Below are 20823 nucleotides of genomic sequence, written 5' to 3'. Positions count from 1 at the left end.
TGAGGCAATTCAATTATGTTTTATATGGTTTATTTAAAACACTGGTCTGTAACAAACACATGACCTCACCACATTAAAATACTGGAAAAATAGTGGAAATAAAACTGATATTGTCAATTCCCTCCTCATGTCAGGTGTCAGTTTGCGATGGCTTGTCAGAAATCATACCCCTGATTTTGTAACTGTGACACAGGCTGTCATGGAAGAGGCACTAATGTTATTCCAATGGAGGCAATTAGCCAGTGGTAAACACGTGCCTTAGGTAGGCCAGCTTGTGTAACTGATACCCGCGCACAGCCTTACCTTACCGGAGTTTATCACCCTCCGCTCAGTCGCCATGGCACTCCCCACAGAGATCATTTGCATGGCGTGGATCTAGGTAGCAGGGGCCAAGGGAACTGGAAGAGAGAGAGAGAGAGAGAGAGAGAGAGAGACATTAATTGCTCTGGGTAGATTGGTTGGAGCTTCAAGGAAGTGTTTTTTTTATCTTCAGTTTGGTGATTTAGAAGAGCAGCCGGGCAGCTTGTTGGTACTGTCCTTAGGATGAGGTGACATCTGAAGTAATCATCGGAGCAGACACACTACACTGGTAGGTCACTCTACTCTTCACTTTGCGTCTCGTATTTAGGTCTGTCTGTGTGTGTGTGTGTTTGTGTTTGTGTGTGTGTGTGTGTGTGTGTGTGGGTTAGTTTGTTTGTTTGTTAGTTCGTGTGCTTTTGTTTGGTGTTCTCAGAACAAGCTCAATGGCTTCTTTGGAAGTATCAGTAATGTGCTAGACTGCCCTCTCATTCCGCTAGTTTTGACGATACATCATTATAACAAGATCCAAAATCCTGAGAAATATTTTACTTGTGAATACTTATTACCAACTTGTGAATATCTTATTCATGGACAAGCTCCAGTCTAAAATTTCTAAACGTATGGTCACAGCGTGATATATACTGTATTAATGCTCCACGTCCATGTCTCTTTAGTTTTTTTAAAGACTAAGAGCTATTTGCCTCTTAATAATACAAAATACCAAAATGATATGGCCTCATCTCATCAGTGTATGAGCAGTGTGTGAACTCTAAATGGTACGAGTGCTGTATGACAGTAAAAACAGATCATAATCAATTCATCACAGAGTTTTGTATTCCACTGACAAAGTCAGCATTGCACCTCTTGTTATAGACAAAGTAGAACGTCCTCCTCAGTTCCACAACGGAAGCCATTGGCAAAGTTCCTCTTGGGTCTGGCTTGTTCTGGTGTTTTATGATCTTGGAGTGTTTTATGTGTTGTACAGTATATGACAGGGGGACTGTGTGGACACAGTTGTGCAGACTCTGACCTCTACAGACCGGAGTTACATATGAGTTGTGTAAAAATCAATGATTTACCTGTCGCTCACGTGATTGGGGATTACTGGGGCAAAAGCAACAGGCAATACTAAAAGCAGCTGCCGCATGTTTTAGTATAGTGAGATAATGGTGGTTCAGAGGTCCACTGCTAATTTTTGACTGAGTCACGCTTTGAAATACGCAACGCACTCTCTGGGACGTCCAAGCTCTCCTGCTCTGCCCTATCTCTCACAGTACACTGAAAAAAAAAAGTTCCTTGAATTTACATGATTTTAATGTGTACAACGGTCCCACATGATCAGAATGTGTCCAACTGACACAATTTTTACACTTTTGTTCTAGTTAATTGTTTCTTGTAAAACCTACACATTGAAATCACATTGTATTACATAAAAAAATCATGTTGAATGAAGATAATACCTTCATATTTATGTAATACCAATGTACAGTATTGTGTAATGATGAAGTAATTTTTTCATGTCAATAGTAATAGATTGTAAAAGGTACTTCTAACTTAATTTATTAATGCTAAGAAAAGAAACTCTTAAAGTTTTATGTCCCTATAGTACCAGAACAGTGTCTTTTAACTTTTTTTTATTTTTTCTAGAATTGCAGACATCTGTTATACATCTTTTTACTGAAAAGAGTCAAGTCAGTTTAGTAGTCAATTTTTATTGAAAGCAACATGAAATACACAGTATTGTTTTTTTTCCAGCAATTGACAAATGGAAAAAAAGTGCAGCAAACATCACAGGGAGAGGAGGGAGAGGAGAAAGATAGAGGAGTGAGAGAGGAAGAGGAGAGAGAGAAGTGAGAGAGGGAGAAGAGAGAGAGAAGGGGAGAGAAGGGGAGAGAAGGGGCAAGAGAGAGAGGGAGAGAAGAGAAAGAAAGAGAGAGAGATCAGGCCTGAAGACTGATGGACCAGATTCAAAGATGGCCGACCAAAAGGTGACATTTCTAGTTCCTAAAATAAAGATAATGAATAAAAAATAATAATAAAAAACATCCACAAAAAGATTCCGTGGTCACTCAGCCATTGATAGTCCTTTCAGGTTTCAACATAGTAAAAACAGTATTTCTTTTTCAAAAAATAAAAATGGAAAGTCATTCACTGAAACAGGTTGTTCTTTAACCAGCCTTGGGAGTTTGCCTTCATCCAGCTCCATGAAGATTTTTTGCAATGCCTCAAAGGTGTATCTAACAAGTCAGCATTGCACCTCTTGTTATAGACAAAGTAGAACGTCCTCCTCAGTTCCACAACGGAAGCCATTGGCAAAGTGGCACAGGGGGACTGTGTGGACACAGTTGTGCAGACTCTGACCTCTACAGACCGGAGTTACATATGAGTTGTGTAAAAAACAATGATTTACCTGTCGCTCCCGTGATTGGGGATTACTGGGGCAAAAGCAACAGGCAATACTAAAAGCAGCTGCCGCATGTTTTAGTATAGTGAGATAATGGTGGTTCAGAGGTCCACTGCTCATTTTTGACTGAGTCACGCTTTGAAATACGCAACGCACTCTCTGGGACGTCCAAGCTCTCCTGCTCTGCCCTATCTCTCACAGTATCCTTTCCATGTGTGTCGTCACTGTGTTTGGTAAGATTGCCGTGCTCCACGCATGCATCATTTGTTTACTTGCTGTGGTATATAGGCTAAACATCATTGTGTTGCCACGCTCAGGGGTCTGTTTTTGTTCTGCGCTGGAACTACATACTACGCTAGATCTATATACTTCAATCTGTCTGCCTCTATGCAAGTGATCACTGGATCAGTGGTTGGCATAATGGAAATGTTCTGGATATGGCCTGTGTACATGGCCTGCTTGTACCACTAAGCTCAGGGTTGTGTTGTCTTGAGTGATGAGCATCTTCATATACATGCACTGGAATTCCATGTGTCCTGTGTCCTGCTGCCTCCAGTTTCATGCTGAGTCACTGGCACAGGTGTGGTGGGACTACTGGTGTGGTGAGAATGCTGAGTCACTGGTACTGGTGTGGTAGGACTACATGCTGAGTCACTGGTACAGGTGTGGTTGGACTACACTGTGCTTTACCTGTTGGTTTAAGTAGTGCATGTACTGAAAATCGTTGATCCATCAAGGATTTAAATGGAATTATTTATTTTTTCAATGCATTATTGGAAAGATATTTTTTTTACATGATTTACATTTTGATTTTCATTCATATATCCAAACAAACAAACAAACAAACAAAAACACAGACAGACAGACAGACAGACATATAGACACACACACACACACACACATTATGTGGTAAAATTGTTCCACGTGGGACTGGATTTCTCAGTAAGACATTTGGTGTTGGCAAGGGACATAACATTTCCTGAGAGGTTTCAGTGTAATCTCACACTTCCCTCCTACTAGGGGATTCAAATGTGCTACACCTTAATACACTTCAATTTGCACTTTGACCTTTCATGCCACAACAAATTCACGCCGCGCGGAATGTGCCATCTGATCGTAATTGCCCTCTAAAATGAGAAATAAGATGTTGCATGGCCCCATTCCTCACAGGAATAAATTGTGCTGCAAAAAAAAAAAAAAAAAAAAAAAAACCGGAATGAAAAAGCAGCCCATTTTAGGTCAAAGTCTGAGAATGTGATTTATAAATAGGAAATTACCCTTTGCATATTTTATAGGTGCGTCCTGTGTTGGACTTTTTTACGCTTTTTCGAATGCTCTATTCTCTGGAAGCCATGATGAAATATTTAAAAAAAACAAGACCCCATTACATTGCCTTCACTAAAGCATCAGACTTGATTCCCTTTTTTCCTCTTCTTTAATTTTTCTTTTTCTTTTTTCTAAAGCAAACATTTCATGAAGGTTTTATGATAATGTCAGGATACAATCTGTGCATTAATCTAAATAGTCCTGGCTGTTTATTAAAGCCTTTGAGAGTGGAGATTGATAATATGTGATCTGCTGCAGACATCAGAAATCCAAGCAAACACACACACACAAACCCATGCACACACACACACACACACACACACACACACACACACACACACACACACACACACACACACACACACACACACACACACACACACGTAGCCACAGATACACTCAAACACTAGATTTCCACTCACCACACACAATCAACACATGTATTGACTATTGACACATGCATACTAATTACTGTCATACATTTACAAATATGGACACTGGACACAGCACAACACACACACACACACACACATAGGACAGATACACTCCAACACTAGATTTCCACTCACCACACACAATCAACACATGTATTGACTATTGACACATGCACACTAATAATATGGACACAACACAACACAACACACACACACACACACACACACACACACACACACACACACACACACACATGTACACAGATACACTCAAACACTAGATTTTCACTCACCACACACAATCACATGTATAGACTATTGACAAATACAAGAGCTATGAAATTATGATTTTTTTTTATTTGGGCAACGTATGGTACTAATAAGGCTGGAAATGTGTGTTGCCTATGCAGCCATGTAAGCTGCGACGCGTTGCGGGAAACACTAGAAGGGGTGTGTCACGATTCTGCCTTCTCACATGGCAACACAGATTCGTGGATATGAGTGTCACGATTTTGCATTCGATATGCATATTGTTACAGCCCTACTGTGGTATCATAGTCAATGACAAAACAGTTATGCACAGTTAATTACTTTCACTATTGACTGCCAATGGGTTACCATTGAAAACATAGCCTGAAAAAAGCAACACTTACCCCAATAATGTTCGAATGACTGAATAAAAAACCTAAGGACATTTATCCTGCAGAGGAGTTGCTGCATCTTGTGACAATGTCTTCAGCTGTGCTTCATATGCGCCTTTCGCTATACAGTAGACCAGGTTTTTCTTGGTCAGTGGTGTAATGCTTTTTAGATGGTGTAAGATAGCGATTTTTAGATTATGCGCCAGACCACACCTTATGTTGTTAATTTCAACACCCCAGGGCGCATCCGTAATAAAAGAGAAGTACATGGCGAAATATTCGAGTGTAAGATAGGAATAAACTTTGCGTTGTGATAAGAATACGCTATGTGCTGTGTTTTCGATCGTCAAATTAGAGCCCTAAATGTTATTTTGTGTGTGTGTTGGTGAGATGGTGACTCTGGATTCAGAATGACCCTAACTGTATGAGGGGCCGTCTAGGCCTTAATTCATACTTGGTCTTACACACACTATCATAGTCTTGCACATACACCACTATACTCATGCACACTCACTATTATAGTCATTTTACATGTATGTATGAGAGGGTATAGTCGTGTATGTGAGAGAGTAGTGTATGTGAGAGAGTAAAGAGTATAGTAGTGTATGTGAGAGAGTATAGTAGTGTATGTGAGAGAGTTTAGTAGTACATGTGAGAGAATATAGTAGTGTATGTGAGAGACTATAGTAGTGTATGTGAGAGAGTATAGTCGTATATGTGAGAGACTATAGTAGTGTATGTGAGAGAGTATAGTAGTGTATGTGAGAGAGTTTGGTAGTGTATGTGAGAGAGTATAGTAGTGTATGTGAGAGAGAGTATAGAAGTGTATGCGAGAGAGTATACTAGTGTATGCAAGAAAGTATAGTAGTGTATGCGAGAGAGTTTAGTAGTGTATGCGAGAGACTATAATAGTGTATGCGAGAGAGTTTAGTAGTGTATGCAAGAGAGTTTAGTAGTGTATGCGAGAAGGTATAGTAGTGAATGCAAGAGAGTATAGTAGTGAATGTGAGAGAGTATAGTGGTGAATGCGAGAGAGTATAGCAGTATATGTGAGAGAGTATAGTGGTGTATGTGAGAGTGTATAGTGGTGTGTGTGAGAGAGTTTGCATGAAACGGAAGGAGTTTGATTTCTCAGTTCCTGATTGGTTTGTCAATGTCACTTCTCTCTAGCTAGCCAATTAAAATCAAGGAAGGGGCGGGACCTACACTGTCAACAATGTTCGTGTAGACCTAGTGGTCGAGGAAAAAATCAGCCAAGTCCTATGTGACTAAATATTAAACTACTACTGCAAACCGAATGCAAATTAGGCTACAAAGACATGAGGGGTGCCTATTCTATTGTAATTGCCTAGGCTACCAGCTCCTTTTGTCTGGCGAAGTCATATTTTAGTGAACTGAGTCCTGAAAAATTGCTGCGGGACCGAGCATTTACACTGTCAACACAGTTCGTATAACGTTAGTGGTGGAGGAAAAAATCAGCGAAGTCCTATGAGACTAAATATTAAACTACTACTGCAAACCGAATGCAAATTACAAAGACACAAGGGGTGACATATTCTATTGTAATGCCAGCTCCTTTTGTCTGGCGAAGTCATATTTTAGTGAACTGAGTCCTGAAAGATTGCTATTTCAGTTAGCTAGTTAGTTAGCATTAAGCCAGGCAGCAACGACATGCTGCTGGTAGATAGTTTGGTAACCTAGCAACAATAAACACTTGACCCGCAGCCAGTGATGCCAGTAACGCGTTACTTAGTAACGCGTTAGTCTATTTTTACCACTTTTTTCAGTAACGAGTAATCTAACGCGCTACTATTTACAAACCAGTAATCAGATTAAAGTTACTTATCTAAGTTACTGTGCGTTACTATTTTTGTCATGTTCCTTAATAAAAAGATATATTCTTTGCTTTCTTCTTGTCTTGGGTATTAATGTCATGTAGGCTATGCTCACGTTTTCAGCATGAGGACAATTCACGTGCAGCGACACAAACGTAAACAACAATGGAGGGAGAGAGAGAGATGCACATTTCATCAGTCATTACTTTGAGTTTGTGTCAGTTAAACATGACAACATTAAGGTACATTGTACATTCTGTGCTGGCGACAAAGTGCTGTCTAGCTAGACATCCCAAGTCTCCCGAAGTTTTGGGAGTCTCCCACATATTGATAGCGGCTTCCTGACGCCCGCAAATTACATAAAATCTCCCGGAACCTAGAGCGAACAAGAGCACGCAAGCCAGACCGGACTTCAAATCAAAGATTCTAGAATCTTTGCTTCAAATCGCGTGTGCATAGCTTAATGCGCACACAACGGAGAGGGAGAGAGAGAGGAGTGGTGCGTTTGTGCCTGAAGCGCATCCAAGACAGAGAGCATCCTGGTCTGTTTTGCTATATCAACCAATCCGTTTTCAGTGTAAGTGCTTATATCTCTTTTCTCCCAAACATAATTAATCAGTTCAGTCAGTGTATCTAGGAACAGAAGCGTCATGGCAGCGTCAGTGCCCCTCAAAAAGGAAGATTTAAGACCCATTTCACATCAGACTACACAAAAGTGTACCCAATTGTCTCAAAAGATTAAAACATAATGATAATCTTGCACACTGCACTGTTTGTAACAGCAACTTTAGCATTGCTCACGGCAGGTTAAATGATTGCAAAAGACTTGTTGAGGTGAGTTTAACAAGTGTAATTTCATTTGCATATTACTCAGGCCTATAGGCTACAAGATGGCTAGTTGCCAAGGCTACATGAAAAAAAGATCTACATATTTTACTATAACAATTTCTATCAATAGGCCTTCCTTATTTGGTGTACTTAGACATTATTGAACAAACATCTGAATTTCAGTAGGTTAGGTTGGGATGTCTGCTATACATTGCTGTTAAAATGCATTTCCAGTATATTGAGTATTGGCAAAACCGGTTATCATTTTTATGTTGAGGCGTTGGGGGTGTTGTCGGCAGCTGCTGAAAGTAACTAATAAAGTAACTTGTAATCTAACTTAGTTACTAATAAAATCAAGTAATCAGTAAAGTAACTAAGTTACTTTTTAAAGGAGTAATCAGTAATCAGTAATCAGATTACTTTTTCAAGGTAACTGTGGCAACACTGCCCGCAGCACTATGAAAGGAGCACTGTCTGGAGCTCTGTTCTAGAATTTTTGGCTGCCAGTGCAAAAATAGCGATGTGGACACTGGCAACAGCAGACAAGGTTACCAAAAACGTCTGCCAGCCAAACTGTAATGCACGTCCTTTTTGGAATGTTGCTGGAATGCTAGCTAACTAGCTAACTGCGATGGCAGCAATCTTTCAGATCTCAGTTCACTAAAATATGACTTCGCCAGACAAAAGGAGCTGGTAGCCTAGGCAATTACAATAGAATAGGCACCCCTCATGTCTTTGTAGCCTAATTTGCATTCGGTTTGCAGTAGTAGTTTAATATTTAGTCACATAGGACTTCGCTGATTTTTTTCTCCACCACTAACGTTATATGAACTGTGTTGACAGTGTAAATGCTCGGTCCCGCAGCAATTTTTCAGGACTCAGTTCACTAAAATATGACTTCGCCAGACAAAAGGAGCTGGTAGCCTAGGCAATTACAATAGAATAGGCACCCCTCATGCCTTTGTAGCCTAATTTGCATTCGGTTTGCAGTAGTAGTTTAATATTTAGTCACATAGGACTTGGCTCATTTTTTCCTCCACCACTAACGTTATATGAACTGTGTTGACAGTGTAAATGCTAGGTCCCGCAGCAATTTTTCAGGACTCAGTTCACTAAAATATGACTTCGCAGACAAAAGGAGCTGGTAGCCTAGGCAATTACAATAGAATAGGCACCCCTCATGTCTTTGTAGCCTAATTTGCATTCGGTTTGCAGTAGTAGTTTATTATTTAGTCACATAGGACTTGGCTGATTTTTTCCTCGACCACTAGGTCTACACGAACATTGTTGACAGTGTAGGTCCCGCCCCTTCCTTGATTTTAATTGGCTAGCTAGAGAGAAGTGACATTGACAAACCAATCAGGAACTGAGAAATCAAACTCCTTCCGTTTCATGCAAACTCCCTTCCGTTTCATGCAAACTCTCTCACACACACCACTATACACTCTCACATACACCACTATACTCTCCCACATATACTACTATACTCTCTCGCATTCACCACTATACTCTCTCACATTCACTACTATACTCTCTTGCATTCACTACTATACCTTCTCGCATACACTACTAAACTCTCTTGCATACACTACTAAACTCTCTCGCATACACTATTATAGTCTCTCGCATACACTACTAAACTCTCTCGCATACACTACTATACTCTCTTGCATACACTAGTATACTCTCTCGCATACACTATACTCTCTCTCACATACACTACTATACTCTCTCACATACACTACCAAACTCTCTCACATACACTACTATACTCTCTCACATACACTACTATAGTCTCTCACATATACGACTATACTCTCTCACATACACTACTATAGTCTCTCACATACACTACTATATTCTCTCACATGTACTACTAAACTCTCTCACATACACTACTATACTCTCTCACATACACTACTATACTCTTTACTCTCTCACATACACTACTATACTCTCTCACATTCACTACTATAGTCTCTCACATACACTACTATATTCTCTCACATGTACTACTAAACTCTCTCACATACACTACTATACTCTCTCACATACACTACTATACTCTTTACTCTCTCACATACACTACTATACTCTCTCACATTCACTACTATACTCCTTCACATACACTACTATACTCTCTCACATACACGACTATACCCTCTCATACATACATGTAAAATGACTATAATAGTGAGTGTGCATGAGTATAGTGGTGTATGTGCAAGACTATGATAGTGTGTGTAGACCAAGTATGAATTAAGGCCTAGACGGCCCCTCATACGCATATCTCGCTGACTGTTTGTCAGACTGACCTAAGATTTCGAATGTGGCTTGCACGTGGCACAAAGGTGTGCACTCTCGATTTTGAAGATCTTTGAATGCATATTTCAAAATATGCTTATTTACGTAGGACGTTTATCGCTGCACTGCACTGTTTACAAGGGGACCAGTTTCAGGGGAGCTCCACCCCATGGATCGTGTACTGACAGTAGCTAGGTCCAGAGAACGGGCTCTGCTAGGTCTCACTTTGATGATAGTCAGTCGCAATTTAAACGGATTACTCGGGAACAGCTTGTGGGTTAAGATGCAAGATGATTATCATGTCTGACCTCAACAATAAAGACTCCCTGTATGCAGTTTGCTTGCATAAAATGATTACTTGCAACACGCCAACAAACACGGGTATGTAGTGACCACTCGAATAGCCCAGGCTACTTTGGACTTTCAAGAGACTTTGACTAAAACGGCAATTCCGACTGCAAGGTCCCAAATTGAAACGAGCGATAGGCTAATGCCACATAGCTAACGTTAGACAAGTTGCAGACTGAGCGACGGCACTTATCACGCCATTAAACACGGGTATGTAGTGACCACTCAAAATAAAAGTATGTGCAAGCTTCGAATAGCATTATGAAGTTATTCAGTAAGCTATACATTTAGCCTTAACTCAAAACAGTTGTCATTATGTCATTCTGATCTGTAGAAATGTCACATGCAGCCATGCCTACATTTATTAGAGGCCACATTAATTATAGGCTAATATATTATAATATTCAGTATTCATTATTGAATGCTTAGCTGGAATGATGTTTCCCTATCATCCTATTTTTAAAGCAGGCATACATGTGGGCATGTAATTGAGCTACGGGTTTTCTTCAGGAATGGCATGTTTGAACGGGCACTGCACTAGTATACAAGAAATTGCAGATTTCCTTACTGGTTCAAATATGGCCTACAGTTTGTTAGATGTTTTTGTATGCTTGTACAAGGAATCAACTCTGATGTAAACTGACAAAACATTAGAAATCATTAAAAATAATTCTAATGTTTATTAAGCTTTTTTTACATGGTGAATAGACATAAAACATCTATGGACTATGAGATCTAGAATTGGAATGGGTTATATTTGATACTGAATTAGGGTTCAGGTGTTACAGTTAATTATCCCCACTAAGGAGGTTGTCAGCGTGGCTTGTTTGTTTGTTTTTTAATTAGTTAATTTGTTAGCAGAATTATGCAAAACTGGCAATTTATGAGCAGCCTCCCCAAGTTAGTTTCACTTGCACTAACATTGCGAGAAGTGACTATTTGTGCCTTGGCTGAGGTTTGCACTCTCCGAGTGCCGCACTAGTTTCACTAAGCCTTGGAGTCAATAAGAGAACACCTACTATATTAACATGAGTTGTCGAGGAAGAGTCCTGGGTCAGATCTGACTCCGATACTTTTATGTGTATTGACACCCCTCATCTCCATCCCCTACTAACTCATGTATCAAGTTTGTATGAATCATGTGTCTATCCTATGCATAGTAACAAATCGTGTTTATACTCATCTCTCTACTAGGCTTGTACATAATGACCAGTGATGACTAATGCATTGCAATATATACAGTATGGTAGGCCTATGGGTTTGATTAGTTTGCATGACAGAGCATAATATAATTGCTTATGTGTGATGCCAATTAATTACTCTATTAGACACTGAAGTAATTCAGTTTTGCCCTTTAATGCTATGGGGACATGGCTAGCAATGTGTGATAGCTAGCTAGCAGCTAAGGACTGTGGTTAAACTTATACAATGTTGCAAATTAAAAAAATAATTTCAACTGATGCCAGTGATGCTATCTAGCTTATTATTATTTGATTAACCCTCTCTGACGCATCCTGTGTCTGACCGGAGACTAATCAGTAGGCTACTGAGTTCAGTGTCCTTTTTTGTCAAGTGACCAGGAGTTAGTTACTGTACAATTAAATCTCACATCACTATTTCAACATCATTTGTTTTGTCATAGCATGCATGTATTGAACGCGTAAATGTAGATGTAAGTATATTATAAGAAGGTTAACACTGACACTTTTGACATAGCTTTTAATTAATGCCTTAACTTATCCAGACCAATACCAATGTTGTCTTGGATTGCAACAATGACTGTAAAACACATGACGTCTTTCATTCTAATTGAAAGATTTGAAGCGAAAATGGGTCCGCCATATGCAGTATACAGAGCATCATCCAGATTCACTCAGAACTGGCCATATTTGATTAAATATCTGCCATTTGTAGTTCCCTACAATAGCTTCCCTCATGACCCTCGGTGTCCATTGTTTTTTGTTGTTGTTGTTTTTTTTTAGTATCACACAATACTCTTCACCTTTGTTGTCAGTGACAGTAACTGATATGGTGCTAGTATTTAGCTGTCTGAGACCGCACATAAGGAGGAAGTGCACTCCCCCCACTCATCTGCGCTCCGGGCCTTTGACAGCTTAGGTCTTAGAAGTTTGCTATCATCTTCTTCTCTCTTTCAAAAGCACAGGGACTTGAAAGCTCTGTCGGTACATGTGGCATTCAATTATACAAGCACTTGAGTCAGATGAGTGTTTACATAGACAAGATTATAGCATTGGTGTGAAGATATTATTGCATACTGAGACCCTGCTTTGAAGGCTGCTACTGTGGCTATCAAACCTGAGGCATATACTGTAGGGAATATTTGTCTGACACTTATGATTACGTCATATGCATTGTGTGGTATGTATCCTGAAACAATAATGAGTGTCTGTGACTAAGTATTCTCAAGACAGTTGAGTAGGCGCCCTGACTGCCATACCAATTATTTTGGGTCTCGAGCATTGTGGTCAAAAAGGATTGGGGCCCTGGACACTCAGGTTTGAGGCCAGAAGGGTGATTGCTCTGTCATTTCACTATAAGGATATATATTTGCATTGCATTTGTTCATGGGTTTCATCAGGTCCCTTTCCACAGGTGTATTAATCAAGCACCATGCAGCCTGCATTCATAATCATGGTGCTTTTATACACCTGTGGAAAGGGACCTGGTGAAACCCATGAATAAGGTTTATGCATTTATACTTTGCTGCAGGGCAGCATACTTTCCTTGGAAATTGTTGTTGTAAGTTGTAAATGATCATAAACGAAATATAAAAACAATGCGAACAAATGTAATTTCTAACATTTCTAACATTTCTACACTCTTAAAATGAATGTGTTGTCCCTATCTGGACACAGAGATGTGTTAAAAAACAGCGCACGTTGTGTTGTTTTCAACACATTTGTTTTAAGAGTGTATTTATAACCGTTATCTCAAGCGTCATGTTTGGGTTTAGATGTATATTTGTCCGCTATTTCTTCCATTTCTGCCTTGTACATTTAGCACAAAGGTGACACTCTTTTCCTTACATGGTGGAGCTAAATGAAAATGTGACCTTGCACGAACAGGCTTTTCTGCTGCACCTTAGAAAGTCTGAATGTACTCCATGCCATCACCTGTCCCCATTCACAGAGAAAGAGCTTCAATGAGAGCTGTGTAAATAATGCACAACACAGACAGGAAATGGACTTTTAAACTGGAAAGCAACTGGAGCGTTAAAAGCTAAAGGGTTTGTCAGGATTTTGACCTGAAGTAAAAAGTCCCATCTGAAGTAAAAAAGTATCATCCACACTGAAAAAATCAGGCAGGTGTCTTCTTATAAACACTTGGGGCTGTATTTTGCACCCTGGCGCATGGCGTAAAACTCGTTTCCCACCCGGCGCAAACTATAATTCCTTATTTTGCACGTTTATTTTTTAAACAATGCGCCCAGGGGTGAGGCAATTAACAACTTTTGGAGTGGTTTAGCGCATTGTCTAAAAATCGCTATTGTACATCTGGTCAGAAGTCTATGGCGAGTTGTTTATATGTTATTTTAAGAGCGCATTGTCAACAGCCATATTGGCAGGTGCACGCACCATCCTTCTATCATTCATGAACGCACACCAGCGCACGTCCATGCAACTTGCACGATTACAATGGGAAACATAATTACAGTGCATGAAAATGCACTGTACTGTTCTTCCTAGGCTTCTTCTTCTTCTTCTAGGGTGACCAGACGTCCTCTTTTGCCCGGACATGTCCTCTTTTTGAAACCTAAAAATGTGTCTGGGCGGAATTTCAAAGTCCGGGATTTTGTTATTCTAGCCTCAAACATGTTTACAGCGAATTTGCATTGCTCTCTCTTTCATTCATGGATATATCTATGTCTTTCGTTCACATACTAGTCACGGCCTCCCCCTACAGTTCGCTTTGCATTGAGTGGAAAGTGTAGGGTGTAGAGCCTGACCTTAGCTACCGTCATTGGTCGATATTAATCTCAAACATTTAATTGGTCCGTCAGTCACCTCAATAGCGCAAACTTCCTTGTTTAGTGTAAGTTCAAGGACGAATTAAAACGTAAATTTGCATGTTTTTGTCTCGGTCGATATCAACATGAAGCTGAGTGCCGGACCTGCAAAGCAGGCACTTACGCGTCGGTCGCAAATAAAGGTGCCAACGACCTACAGGTAGGCTACACAATGTTCAGCAAAGCATCGAACGGGGTGAGAGCTCATCAGCTAAAGTGACAGAGTTTTTCGCCCTTAACTTTACGTCTCCAAAATCATTTTGATGGCACATAACCTCATAACCATAGACTGTAACATGACGAACGGCACTTGTGCCATTGTCTGAGCTATTTATTTAGCTGAACCTTTAAACTGCCTTTAAGGGATATCCTGCACACTGACAACAGCAGATGTCAATAATCCTCTATCTACTGCAGCCTATATTCAGGTGAATGAAATATGTTGGCATAACATGAGGGATAGATGTAGGCCTATTTCTTTACAAAATAAATATCTAATAATAATGGATTGAAAAGAGGTAGGCCTAATAATAGACCAGACATGATTGAATAGATGGTTTGATAGATAGATTGAAAATGGACAACATATCCACAACAGTCCCCATCAACACAACTGTTTTCATAGGTCAGGACTATTAAGCTCTAAAACAGATTGTTCAAAATTATAGAGCTACTGTAAAAGATTCATGTATTTTCAGAAACACCTTGGATCAAATTTAGAGATAGGCTATGCAACATTAAAGATGGGTCGCCATCCAAATGTATCTTGCGAGTATAGAGCTCAAAAGCCATGCTGTTATTGTAATTATTGTTTTTGCACATTTAAAACTTTCATGTTTTCAAAATAGTCTTTTGAGGCCACACCCCCCCACTAAAGTGTCCTCTTTTTCACAAACCCAAATCTGGTCACCCTATCTTCTTCTTCTAACGCAGTTACTGCAGCTTCAACCGTTTAACGTAGAAACTTCATTCAAACTATGTTACGTAGGTCTTACTTAGGACATCTGGGCTTTGTATTTTTCATCTTTGTAACTTTTATACTTTTTAAACTTAACTGCTAAAAATTATTAGTTAAGTTAGCTACATCACATGGTTAGCATTGTTTTTTTTTTTTTTCATGCACTGGTAATTCCTTGGAATTGCATTTCTAGTTAGAATAAAGATATTACGAAATACTGTACATCTCATGATGAGTAGTTATTCACCATCATTTGCAAATTGGTAATGACGGTTAAAAGTGATTAGGGGAGAGGCGAGAGACACTTATGGAGCACAGCTGAAGACGCACTGTCACGAGATATAAGCAACTCCTCTGCAGGATAAATGTTTTTTTTATTCAGTCATTTGAGCAATATTAGGGTAAGTGTTGCTTTTTCCAGCTTTTGTTTTCGATGGTACATTGCCAGTCAATAGTGAAAGTAACTGCATATAACTGTCTTGTCGTTGACTGACACCATGGTGAAGTTAGTTTCACTTTGCCAATGAGTTCAAATAATAGAGGAGTGCAAATGCGTGATGGCTATGCTAGGTTTTAGTAAAGCATGGTTTAGTGCAGTGTTTTTCATCCTTTTTGTGCCACGGCACACTTTTGACACTTAAAATGTCCCACGGCACACTATATCCTGTGTGAAGAAAAAATAAACATACCATAGCCTAAAATTTCAAATAATACACAGATATGGCCTTAGTATGGCTTCTATGCAAGACCCGTTCAATAAAACAAGCGCCCTCTGTTTCATTTGTAGGTGACTATATCTAATTTAATTGTTGTTATGAACTGGATATGTGATGATTCTGTGAATACTGGGGCTCCCGTTGTACAATGCCTGCATACCACAAATAGTGCAATCATACAATCAATGAGAGCATGTGGTTATGAATTCTTTGATGCAACAGTTGCTTTTCTGGACCAGTGAGTGACATTTGGGTAATTTTCTGCGGCACACCTGATGATCTCTCACGGCACACTAGTGTGCCCCGGCACAGTGGTTGAAAAACACTGGTTTAGTGGAATGACTATTCCATACGGTCTCACAAGCAGCCTCCTTCAAATGCGCCATTGAATGTCAAAATACCGATGCATTTATTTGACATTTCGCTTTGCGCCGTCAAAGGGAATGACAGATGTCATTCTAATTGGTTTAAATGATGTTACGCCCCAAACACACCCATGACATTAAAAAAACCTAGGAACACCTTGTTGCGCCATGCGCTCAACGTAAGATAACGAAAACACTAGGCGAGTTCGACTTCGACTGAGTCTGACTTGGTCTGGCTTTCTACGTAAACGTGATCTTCAGAGGCTAGCCGGGAGGAGCTACAACAGAGGGCAGCTCATCCCGGACAGGCAGGCTACAGTCTGCCTACGTGACTCGCGGGAGACATCGCGGGAGATATCGCGGAATGTTGTTTGCAATAAACACAGCAGAACTTTAATTCTTACTCATTAAAATGACCATGATGACTGACGAAATAAATTCTTATGATGTAGTTTAAATAAACCACTGTTGTCATACAGTTAACAGGCCTGCATTGTAGCACATAAATTCAATATCAAGTGTTTCCCCTATATGTGTGTCTATCTATTTAGCCAACAGCAGAAAATAACAGAATATCCAAACGTTTTCAGTAGGCTAGCCTACCATTGTTGCAGAAATCACGTATAAGAAGGTATCCCTTCGATTTCTGTTTATTTTCACATATTCCAACATAAGGAAGCAGCATGAGATCTCGTCATAATTTTCATGAGGACATTCCTCCCAAATGGCCCGATCACGTCTTTGAACTGACGTCATGAGGGCGTGTTTTAGCTCGTGCAGCTCGTGGAAGGCAACTGCAAGATCTGACTGCAGGCTAAGGGTGCATTCAGAGCACCTCGGAATGACAAGGACCGCCCCCATGGCTACTTTGTTTTTCCGACAGCAAGTGTTCAAGTGCTTTGCCATCGAATGTGTGACAAACACGGATGCCACAACAAAGGGTAAAACATACACTCACTAATCCTAAACAAACAACTGTATTTGCTTAAAATATAGAAGTGAAAGAAAGATATGCAGCTTTTCAAGTGATAAAAAGGGCAAATTCCCAAGTTCACATTAAAACTGTTGGACATGAAAGGCCACATGGACTACAAACGAACTACAACGTGACGACAAAAGTGATGACGAGCCCCTAACTGGGCAACTCTGTTAGCAAAATCTAGCCCCAGTTTCCGACCTCTGACTCACACATTAAGTGACGTGAATGACGCGGAATGATGATGTTTTCACTCGGAGAAAGGTTTTTCCGAAGCCCATGAACGCTAGGTAAGACTCCCGCGATATTTTAAGGTCATGTGACATGGTGTCAGGGTGGTAAGTCCCTCCCCGGCTGACAGAAGTCGGACAGAATTTCTAACCAGTATGCATTGCGTCCATCCCAGTATGCATTGTGTTTAACCCAGCATGCATCACATCAAGTCAGATCTGCACAGATCTGCCGCAAGTCGAACTCGCCTACTCCCATTGTGGACTGGACATCCTACTAAATTTGAATAAGCTTTTGACGAGTGACGATACGCTTTAGACGGTCATAATAGGGCCCTTGGTCCCAATTGTGGTCACCATCAGTCACAATCGTGCAGGCCCGGAGTGGGTAATCGGGAGAATTCCCGGTGGGCCGCTTCACTTTTGGGCCGGTCGAGGGAAAAATATTGGCATTTGTCACGTTAATCTATCTTCTCTTAAAGTTGGCTACACACGTTCGCATTCTATGCCTAACACAGCAGCCTCTGCATGGGTTGTTCTCCCCTCCCAAGAAGAGTTAATTGGTTGGGTCCATATAGCCCGTCTTTCCTAAAAAGTTTTCTCAGATACCAGCCGGGCCGGCCCTACCGTAGTGATAAGCGTCAGGGAGGATGGATGGTAGAAAGATGCCATGAGGGACTGAAAAGGCCAGGTAAAAAAGACGAAAAGTATTGGATGGAAATGCTGCCAAATGTGCCATGCTTCCAATTTTTTTTGAAGAGGACAGACATAAGTGGCAACTGGTAATATATATAACAATACTAGCTATGATTATAACGCCGTAATTGGGCTAATAACCTACTGGACGTTGTAGCGTTGTCAACCTATTCGCAAGTAACATATTAAATAAAATAAAATATTAGCATTTTGGTATCATCCAATATGGCTATTCATAGACTTATGAATAGCCATATTGGATGAGAAATATTGATAACAAAAATCAAGCTTGATCTGTGTATGCAGTAGCCTATAGGCCTAAAAACAAAAGTAGCCTGAGCAGCAGATCAGCCAGTCCCCCACTGAAAATGATGAGCCTATAGGGACTATATGACTATAGGGACTAATAGAGTTAACCATATGAATTAAAGTTATTTTATGGAAGAAAGAACAGTAGGCTATGACAGCAGTAGGCTACATGATCAACCTATATGGCTTGTTTGCTCAGAAGTGGGTGTAGTAAAGGAGCAAATCACCAAACAACAACATGATAGCTGACCCATGCAGAAAAAAACATGTAAACAATACAGTAGTTCAATATGCCTCTTAGTGGAATTGTGGGATACATTTCAAATGCTTTATTTCTTCCTTCCTGTTTTTGTTAACTTATCAACCTGTCCTTGTGGAATAGTGGAATATTAGCCTATAATAAAAACTACAGGATAGTAAGAGCTGAAATGTTGCCTTATTTATCCAATTTCCACCACCACTAAAAAAGTGGGCCGGTCTTGGGCCTGAAACTCCCGGGCTGAAAAGTGGCCCCACTCCGGCCCTGCAATCGTGGCTTGTCTGCTCAAACTGCAGAGAGACACTGCAGAGGTGATTGGTCTGGTCTTGGCAACATTTGAGATGCATGATGAAAATCGCAAACCAAGGTAATGTTTGCCAGCGATTTTTATAAGCGGTTTGGGTGCCCGGACTGAATGTCAAAAGATATAGTTTGGGCAGTAGCCGCAGTGCACTGGCAATTTAAATGTGCACACAACTGAGCCGCAGCACGAATGTAATGTAAAAGTAGGCAATGTGAAACAGGCCTTAGCACCGCTTGGTTTATAACCGTGTTTAGGCTACTTCCCAAAACTGACCCACTTTGGCCCACTTTTGGCCCAGATCTGGCTCTGTTCTGACACTGATCTGGACCATAGGCAGACAACCTCTGGGAAGATGTCAAGAGAGATTGAGCGAGAGAGAGAATGAGAGAGAAAAAATGATAAAGTGAATGCATCAATGCAAATTTAAATTTAGCCTCTCCGTTTGCCTAAATTCCTTCATCCATAATCCATGATGTTGATGGAAACAGTGTTCAGGAGGTGATGGGATATCTCCAGGGTACTGTCGAGCGGTGTTATTCTGACATACGTTTTAAATCAAATGTAATTATCTAACAGACTCAATATGTGTAATGATCAGGTCATATAGTTAAAAGAACAACAACAACAATCTGTTTTCAAAGAGGCAGCAGGATGATTGATCACTTATTTGATTGAAAACCAAACATATATTTTCACTGGAAAAAAAAGAAAGTATGTTGTGTATTGATTATCCTTCATACTGATTTCAGATTTCGGTCTTCCAAATCTGTCTTTGTGACACAACATTCCCCCATCATGGGGACATGGTTTCAATAGGGGTCGATGGCAAATATTTATCAAAGATTCTAGGGCGGAGCACGGAGCGCGTAGCGCTCTAGAATCCTTCGGATTTATCTTGTTCTCAACACTGTTATTTTGCCGTATGCTGCTGAAGATGATTTCCCTCATTGTGTAGTTGAAAGTGTAGTCAATTCATTTTGTTGCATATTTTATTATTCATATTTATTTTTTTTATTTACCTTATTTCATCCCGGGAAAAATAAGAATAAAGTCATGCCTGGTCAAGAGGGCAGTATGTATACAACCATTCAAAAGACAATAAACAACATTGCCACACTTGTCACACACAAAGTCAAAACAGAATCATAAATAAACGTACCATTAATAAAAACTAAAATAAAAATAAGAAGTGTTTCTGAAGCTCATTTCATGCCGGAGCTCTATGCTTCTTAGTATGGTGTAATTTTCTTGCTGTACCTAATGTATGCCTCACGGATGGCTGGCTTGTGTTTGATAATTATTTGTCCTCTTCAAATGATGTAGGCCACCTATATGTGTGGATCTGAATTCATAATAATGACATTTTATGTATTATACATAATATAATATGAAGGATGACTTTTGATAATTATTTTCATTCTATGTTTGTTGATTCTGTTGATTTGTTTGAAATGTGTTCTGTATGCTTTTGTCGACAATCACACACAAAGAACAGGGCTAAAACAAAGAGAGAAACAGTCATGGCTCCTCTCAGTGATACTGTATGGTAGAGGGGAGGTGAAA

General features: G+C 40.0%; 1 protein-coding gene across 1 annotated transcript in view; it reads left to right on the top strand.

Annotated features, from left to right (window-relative positions):
• The first annotated feature begins 555 nt into the window (after positions 1-555).
• The window catches only part of LOC143127885 (phospholipid-transporting ATPase ABCA1), a 267356-nt gene continuing 247088 nt past the window's right edge, over positions 556-20823 (top strand). Inside the window, exon 1 of the mRNA XM_076289598.1 lies at positions 556-589. The gene's annotated coding sequence lies outside the window, so the exon portion shown is untranslated. The remainder of the gene's footprint in view (positions 590-20823) is intronic.

This window comes from Alosa pseudoharengus, unplaced genomic scaffold (assembly GCF_046254945.1).
Source record: "Alosa pseudoharengus isolate Yale_2024_CS ecotype anadromous, Long Island Sound unplaced genomic scaffold, YU_APseudo_1.1 YU_APseudo_1.1_scf_17, whole genome shotgun sequence".
NCBI classification, from domain to species: Eukaryota; Metazoa; Chordata; class Actinopteri; order Clupeiformes; family Clupeidae; genus Alosa; species Alosa pseudoharengus.
The sequence above is the reverse complement of the archived record's forward strand: the minus strand, read 5'-3'. Positions and strand labels throughout refer to the sequence as shown.